Source organism: Schistocerca cancellata, chromosome 12, assembly GCF_023864275.1.
Source record: "Schistocerca cancellata isolate TAMUIC-IGC-003103 chromosome 12, iqSchCanc2.1, whole genome shotgun sequence".
Taxonomy (NCBI): domain Eukaryota; kingdom Metazoa; phylum Arthropoda; class Insecta; order Orthoptera; family Acrididae; genus Schistocerca; species Schistocerca cancellata.
This window is the reverse complement of record NC_064637.1, coordinates 147,055,731-147,064,980: the sequence shown is the minus strand read 5'-3', so window position 1 is coordinate 147,064,980 and position 9,250 is coordinate 147,055,731.

Sequence of the window (9,250 nt, the reverse complement as noted above, 5' to 3'; positions counted from 1 at the left end):
CACCAGCAAGACTGGAGCTATCCAATGATTTGTTCGTTTTGTTTTAGGGTGAAAAAATAACCAGGGTCATACATGCCCATGTCAGAACTGTAGAACACGAGGACAAAGAGAAGAGTTAAAAACAACTACACTCCTGGAAATTGAAATAAGAACGCCGTGAATTCATTGTCCCAGGAAGGGGAAACTTTATTGACACATTCCTGGGGTCAGATACATCACATGATCACACTGACAGAACCACAGGCACATAGACACAGGCAACAGAGCATGCACAATGTCGGCACTAGTACAGTGTATATCTACCTTTCGCAGCAATGCAGGCTGCTATTCTCCCATGGAGACGATCGTAGAGATGCTGGATGTAGTCCTGTGGAACGGCTTGCCATGCCATTTCCACCTGGCGCCTCAGTTGGACCAGTGTTCGTGCTGGACGTGCAGACCGCGTGAGACGACGCTTCATCCAGTCCCAAACATGCTCAATGGGGGACAGATCCGGAGATCTTGCTGGCCAGGGTAGTTGACTTACACCTTCTAGAGCACGTTGGGTGGCACGGGATACATGCGGACGTGCATTGTCCTGTTGGAGCAGCAAGTTCCCTTGCCGGTCTAGGAATGGTAGAACGATGGGTTCGATGACAGTTTGGATGTACCGTGCACTATTCAGTGTCCCCTCGACGATCACCAGTGGTGTACGGCCAGTGTAGGAGATCGCTCCCCACACCATGATGCCGGGTGTTGGCCCTGTGTGCCTCGGTCGTATGCAGTCCTGATTGTGGCGCTCACCTGCACGGCGCCAAACACGCATACGACCATCATTGGCACCAAGGCAGAAGCGACTCTCATTGCTGAAGACGACATGTCTCCATTCGTCCCTCCATTTACGCCTGTCGCGACACCACTGGAGGCGGGCTGCACGATGTTGGGGCGTGAGCTGAAGACGGCCTAACGGTGTGCGGGACCGTAGCCCAGCTTCATGGAGACGGTTGCGAATGGTCCTCGCCGATACCCCAGGAGCAACAGTGTCCCTAATTTGCTGGGAAGTGGCGGTGCGGTCCCCTACGGCACTGCGTAGGATCCTACGGTCTTGGCGTGCATCCGTGCGTCGCTGCGGTCCGGTCCCAGGTCGACGGGCACGTGCACCTTCCGCCGACCACTGGCAACAACATCTATGTACTGTGGAGACCTCACGCCCCACGTGTTGAGCAATTCGGCGGTACGTCCACCCGGCCTCCCGCATGCCCACTATACGCCCTCGCTCAAAGTCCGTCAACTGCACATACGGTTCACGTCCACGCTGTCGCGGCATGCTACCAGTGTTAAAGACTGCGATGGAGCTCCGTATGCCACGGCAAACTGGCTGACACTGACGGCGGCGGTGCACAAATGCTGCGCAGCTAGCGCCATTCGATGGCCAACACCGCGGTTCCTGGTGTGTCCGCTGTGCCGTGCGTGTGATCATTGCTTGTACAGCCCTCTCGCAGTGTCAGGAGCAAGTATGGTGGGTCTGACACACCGGTGTCAATGTGTTCTTTTTTCCATTTCCAGGAGTGTATATGTTAATACCAAATGGCGGAAAAGAAGGCAGCTAAAAACAGGGACAGGGAGAAACATCTATAAAATATGCCGTAGAGAAATGGATGTCTTGAACTAAAAATTCAATGTCCTTCGCCATATTGTTACGATGGATAAAAAGTAAAACATGCTCGACAGCCTGCGCATTGTTTGCTAAAATGGCCAATAACTCAGATGACGAACACAAGGGGTTAAAAAAAAGAGCATTCCGTCAGGAAATGTCGGACCGTCACAGTCTGGGATTTCTGCAGAAAACCATTCGTGACATGGGTGGATAAAGGGACGAGCTGGTCAAATGTAGAATGGCACACTCGAAATCCACACTGTGCTGTGGTTAGTAAATTGTGTGACTCGAGCCACCATCCTAGCGGTGCATGAATCATACATTCCATCACCATCCACAGAGCTGGTGAGAGAATTGGGGCGGTAGGTAGAAGGAAGGTGTTTGTCCTTACGGGATTTAGGGATGGGTATGACAGTGGCCTCACGCCAGTGTCTGGGAAGTGTGCCCTCTGCCCACATCCGATTGTACTTGTGTAGCAGAAAATGCTTGCCCACAAGAGAAAGGTGCTGCAACATTTGAATATGAACATTGTGTAGCCCTGAGGTGGAAGAACGGGATGAATTGAGAGCATGATCTAGCATCCTCGTAGTAAAGATGGCATTGTGGCACTCAAGATTCTGAGAAGAGAAGGGTATCACCCAAGCCTCCTGCACTTGTTTCCAATGGAAGAAGATAGGGTGTTAGTGGGAGGAGCTTGAAATCTCCATAACATGGTGGCCCAAGGTGTTGGAGACAGCAAAAGGGTTTACTATGACACTGTCTGCTACTGTCGGGCTGAAAATTGGGGAATGGATCTTGGTCCCTGAGAGCCATTGGAGGTTGGCCTACATGACAGAAGAGGGAGTGCAACTGTTAAAATGGTGAATGAAGTCCAGCTAGCTTTTTCGCTATCCCGAAGACCGTGATGATAATGTGCACTTAACTGTTTATAATGAATGCAGTTTGCCATCATAGTATGACAGTTAAAAATGTGGAGAGTACGTCTCTGCGTGCGAATTGCATCGCGGCACACCGCAGTCCACCAAGGGTTGGGGACACATCGTGGTAAAGGGGAAGTGCAAGGAATGGAACGTTCTGTGTAATGATAATGTTTGTAAGATATTCCACCTGGAGCCTGAAAGGAATGTGGGTGCTTCCATGTTAAGGCAGAGGAGGTTGATTGAGAAGGTCAGCCAAGAGGCCACCTCTCGAACAGGTTCTGAGAGAACCCCAAAGGGTATGGTGTGCATTAAATTCACCAAGCAGTAGAAGAGGGTAATGTAGCTGTCCAGTAAGCTGGAGGAAGCCTGCCTAGGTGGCACTGAATTATGAATGGATGTAAACGGTACAAAGGGAAAAGGTCAAGTGAGGAAGGAAAAGGCGAACTGCGACAGCTTGAAGTTGGGTAGCCAGGGAGATGGGTTGGACATCATTCCATATGAGCAGCACTACTCCCCCATGAGACTGAATGCTGTCCTTGTGGGGAAAGGTAAAAAAGCCCAGGAAGAAATGCGAGAGCTCAGAGTGGTCATGAGGATGCAATTTTTTTTCCTGGAGGCAGAGAACAAGAGGACACTGAGATTAGAAGACCAGCTGTAAATCCTCTTGCTTTGATCAAAGGCTACGAATGTTGCATTGAAGGAGAGCCATAACGAGGAAAGGAGAGGAGGAAAAGATGAAGGGATGTCATCTTGGTGGCTGCTGAGTACCAGCCGTCAAAGACTCACTGCTATAGGGTGCAGAGGCTGGAGGATCCTGCTCCATGAGATTTACAGAGGCATCTGCACTCTTCCTCTGTCAATCTGTGGAGTCCAGGGTAGAAAAATGGTTGGCAGTGCGCACCGGCAACACGGATGTCGGCCAGGAGAGGGTAATGTGTGGTGACACTGTCAAAGAGGATCTCCGAGTCAGCGAAGGAGAAGACCTTATGCCTCTGTTTGGCTTCTTGGAGCCTTTCCAGTTTGCAGGGGGAGACGCAGATGTTGGTTGGCTGGAGGGACGTAGGAAGTCTTCGTGGGAGTATTCCTTCTGACCTTTCTGTCCTGCTGGTTGTGTAGCAGGTGCCCTCACCCCATGAGGAAAATGTTTGGTGGCTTGTTGTACAGCTGGATGAGGAAATGACGATGTGACCATGACACTGGGTGATTTCACAACCTCAGTGCTGAATTTGAGGTTGCGTGTCTGCGTAGCTATGTCCTTCATGGAGGGAGATGTAGCAAGAACAGTACCGAAAGTGCCACACGGTACAATGCAGGGTTTGTCACTGTTTTCTTCACCCGGATCTCCCGGACAGCCTGCTGATAGAGATACACGGGAAAATTTCTAGAGGAGGTAGCATGGTCACCACTGCAGTTGATACAGTGGGGAGAAGGAGGCAGATGGGAGGGGGGGGGGGGTTCCAATGGTGAGCACAGTGCTTAATTGATGAGTAACACATGGCAGCGCTACAGTGCAAGTTGCATTGATACAAAGCAGCGTAATTGCAATGGTAAACAAAGCAAACATTGCATTATGTCTACAACAACAGTTGCAGAAGTTGAAATTTCATCAGAAAGCAACCAAAGGAATTATGCAGAGTGAGAAAGAAGTGGTAGATGAAATATTAGTGTTTCTGCAAGACGAGTCAGTGGAATGTGTGATGTCATTTCTGCTCGACTGTGCGGACAATGTACATGAGTACAGTGATGACGATACATGCTTAACAAGAGAAAGTGATATTGAAATGGGTGTTGAGCCCCTGCAGTTCTTTCTCGTGTAGGTGATCTTGTAAGGGCAATAGTGAATACTTATGTCAGAGAAAGCAAGAATGGGAAAATAAGCATAAGAGAATTACAACTATGGCATGAGCTCTGCTTTTCAGCAATAGCTGGTCAAAAATACTTTCTTTTGCTTGCTTCCTGGTTTGTGTGTAAAACAAAACATACTCCTTCAGAGCAAACTATCCCTCCAGAAAAGGGTGCGACGTTGCAATTCATACCACTTGGAACCGCTGTACAAATTCAGCCTCTGGATGTTTGTTTTCCCATTTCTATAAAACATACTACTGCACTATCTGCAGTTTGCCTTAAAGGGTAGCCAGTTTCAGTGTAAGCTCCCCGACAAATTGTTTTGCATTCACGTGCATTCCATTACATTCCGTAAGTTCTCATCATCTCGTTACACCAATATAATTCTATACGTTTTCTTTAAGAGTGGATACCTAGCAGAACGTCCTACACTGTTTGTAACTCTCGAGGAATTCAACTTCGTTTGTAATGGTGCAAATTTTTATCACTGTGGCACACCGTTTTTTATTCAGTGTTCACAGTGCAAGTTAATGCTTTGTTTGAAACATTTCTTAGATGTCAACGATGCCCATTTTGTGAAGTGTAATACAGGCATCATACAGAAGGTTTATCTCTGCACCTTCCAGACTTTGTTTCTGTCACCCTCCTTATGCACATGGTAAATCATTAGCAGCTAATATTTTTCCTGTCATAATTGCTAACACAAAACTTTCAAATGAGCCTTACTAAAGACTGAACTTGTGACCTCGCACTCAAGGGATTCCTTGTGAATTGCCGTGGTATTAGTAAATAAACGAATCCTTTTAGTATTAAGAACACGATCAGTAATGTGTAAGCTTGCTTTACAGTTCTTATAGAACTAGTATTTACTGTGTACTGAACATTCTTCCCCACTAGGAATCTAACCAGCTACTTCAGAAAGGCGCGACATTGAACAAGTGTGCATCGGTAACCTCAGCTGGGGAGAGACGTGCTGTATGACTTCCAGTCACAAACTAAAATGCATGTTATATTATTTAGATCCAAAATATTAAAACAACTATGAACTTTGCATGATATTTTTACAGAAATAAATAAAGACCCGCAGGCGGCACATCAGAGTCGAAACATGTATGGGTAGATAGAAAAAGGAAATACATTGTGTTTTGCAGAAGGCGGAGTTTAAAATTCCAATTATAATTTATTAATGGAGGGTATACAGTTACGAAAATTAATGTGGCGATAATAGTAATCATCCCATAGTTCAGTGGAAGGTTACATAATAGTGACACTTGTACATGGTAATGTTATAAATACAGGATGAGAACCACTAACACGCTGGCAGCCAATCCTGAGAACAGCTCAGGCCACAGCTTTGTGCTAAAATGACTGCTTCCTAGCATAGATCAGGCTGCGATTTTCGTGATGTGTGAGCCGCCTATCGCTCTGTTGCCAGTATCTTAGAGTTATTTTGAAAGAAACATTAGCAAATGTAACAGCTGCTGTTATAGATGGCTGAGCCATTACAATCACATTGACATTTATTTCGTGTGTGTACTCGCTAGGTTCCACAGTTTGCCACAATTCTGCTACAAGTAGGTTGAACGAAAAAGAAATTTTGGAAAGTCAAGAGGAAGAAATTGATCAACAGCTCATCTCTCTCTTTTTTCATGGGAGAAAAATTTTCTTTGTCATTGTTATTTTAAAATTTGTAATGTCAAAGATATGAAGGAAATATGAAAAATAAATCTTAAATTTTGACCCTTTTTAGTGTGAATTACTCTTGGATGACATCAAGTACATGTGTGCCAATAATGCTTTAAATAATGCCATAAATGGCCAGTTTCCTAGGTCCAATGTTCTACAAAGTGGCCAGTCCACAAAGTGTTTATTTGAAGTTGCAGTATAAGATAGGCTACACTGTTTCTTTGGGCTTTAAAACGTGACACAGAGACAAATCATTCTCATTTCTGTTGTCGCCCAGGTGTGTCCTCCCTTTGCTGGCGGTCTGTGCTGACAGCTTGGAATGTCTGCAGTTTTACGAATTCGAACTAGTTGACGATGAAGCGAGGGAGGCATTTACTGCCCTAGGCAGCCTGAGGAACCTGCAAGAGCTTAAGATGATGATCCTCGATCCTCTGCCGCGTGGCACAGGTGCTCTGGTGTTTAAGTAAGTTACGTAGTCAACACACAAATATTTTATGAATGTACACTGAGGTGACAAAAGTCACGGCGATACCTCCTAATATTGTGTCGAACCTCGTTTTACCCAGTGTAGAGCAGCAACTTGATGTGGCATGGCTCTAGTCAATGGAAATCCTTTGCAGAAATATTGAGCCATGCTGCCTCTATAGCCGTCAAAAACAGTGGATGTGGTGTCTGAGCAAGATTTTCTGAATGAACTGACCTCACGATTGTGTCCCGTATATGTGTGATGGGATGCATGTCAGGCGATCTGGGCGGCCAGATCATTCGCTCATACTGTCCAGAATGTCCTGGTGACGTGGCGCTTTGTCATCCACATAAATTCCGAGTTGCCGAACATAATCATTTCCAGTCAATAATCAGTTGAGTTGGACCAGAGGATGCAGTCATTTCCCCATGAACACAAACCAAACCATTATGGAGCCACCACCTGCTTGTACAGTGCCTTGTTGACAACTTAGATCCATGGCTTTGTGGGGTCTGTGCCTCACCCAAACGCTGCCATCAGCTATTACCAACTGAAATAGGGACTCATCTGATCAGGCTACGGTTTTGCAGTTGTCTAGGGTCCTCTAGTGCCATAGTCGAGTAATACCAAATTTCACCACACTGTCCTGACAGCTACGTGGGTCGTACATCCCACACTGATTTCTGCAGTTATTTCACACAGTGTTGCCTGTCTGTTAGCACTGACACCTATGCAAATACTGCTGCTCTTGGTTGTTAGGTGGAGGCTGTTGGCCACTGCATTGTCTGTAGTGAGAAGTAATACCTGAAATTTGGCATTCTCGGCACACTCTTGACACAGCGTATCTTGGGATACTGAATTTCCTAACGATTTCCAAAATTGAATGTCCTGAGCATTTAGCTCCAACTACCATTCCATGTTCAAAGTCTGTTAATTCCCATTGTGCAGCCATAATCACACCAGAAACCTATTGATGTGAATCACCCGGGTACAAATGACAGCTCCACCAATTCACTGTCCTTTTATACCTTGCGTACACGATACTACCGCCATCTGTACATGTGCATATCGTTATCCTATGACTTTTCTCACCTCAGTGTATAGTGTGTTGTGATACAGTGCATTAAAATTACTCTGGGTTCAAGCTAATTAAAGTGTTTTGAATACCATGGACTTTCAGATGATTGATATCCAGCCATTACCAAATAGTAGCTGCTTACTCCTGTGTAGTTTGCAACACTTCTGGTTGGGCTACATTTCTTCAATTAAGATTCAAACAAAAGATTGAGTCCTGTAATTGGCCATCATGTTGCTCTGTTCTCACATCGAAAACGTGCCTTATTTATGGACTCTCTGACACTTCCCACATTACGGTGGTTTGCAAATATCCTCCACGGAACATACAAAGAACCAAAACTAATGGAACCACTGTGTACAATAAAACACTAGAAAATCTGGGAGAGAATAACAATATGAAATAGGACACACACACACACACACACACACACACACACACACACACACACACACACACACACACACAGGAGTGGGGGACGATGATTAAGTGGTGCCTGTGGGAGCATGTAGGGATGTAGGTAGATAGGGTAGATAACAAGGATGACGACAAGCTTCCTCTGTCAAACTCCCTGACTACGATGATGGGATATATTAGAGGTAGGTAGTACAGTGCTGTTCAGGGCAAGTATGCAATAGCCACTCTTCCTGCCCTGTACACTTCAGCCTCAGCTCCTCCTACAAGTACTGTTGCCTTATTACTAAGTGGTATATCAATTGTACATGACTCATGCGGATAGTACATTGTAACCTATGGCTTAGATATCTCCAAAAAATGTAGTGTTGCACCTAAATCTTTTCACAAGTGATACTTTTGCATGGCACCCAATTAGTGTGCCAAACTCATAAAAATTGGTTAGTAGGTTGTGTACTTTCCTTGTAAGTAGATTATATCAGATTGCTCTCCCCAATTTTTTCTGTTATGCAGACAAAATAATATTTCGCATCATAAACTGTGTACTCAATTCTGTTTTTAAGGGCTGGTGGGCTGACAAAACTCAGACTGCTGGATCTACGAGGTGGGTACGGACTCGACGACGATACGGTAATTGCCGTCAGCTGTGGATGCCCTGCTTTGCAGGAACTTAATGTCAGAGAAGCAGAGTTGCTGTCTGATACTGCATTCTCTCAGATCTACCATCTGGAACATCTTGAAATGTAAGCAGTCTTCGTTGACTTAGCAATTTAGTGTAGACAAAGTAGCTGAGTAATCAAACCGTAACTGGTGAGTGATGATTCTTGGAGAAAATGGAGATGCTGATTGAAGTACTAAGTGACCCCAATGATGCATATGTAGCACATGGTATGAAAATAAATAAAAATTAAACAAAACCACAGTTATAGGGTTAAATAAAAGAGGAGTGAAATGTGAGTTAGGGTCTGAAACCATAGAACTGGTGGGGTATCCAAGTATTTGGGACGTTAGAATAGGGAAGATATAAATTGTGAACAAGACATCAAAATCAGGATGGCACTGGTGAAAGAGGCATTTCAGAAGCAGACTCTTAGTGGTTTGAATACAGAATTAAGAAACAAAATAGTGAAATGCCTGGTACAGAGTGTGGCATTGTACAGAGCAGAAATGTTGACATTGATAAGGCAGGACAAGAGGTGAACTGAAGC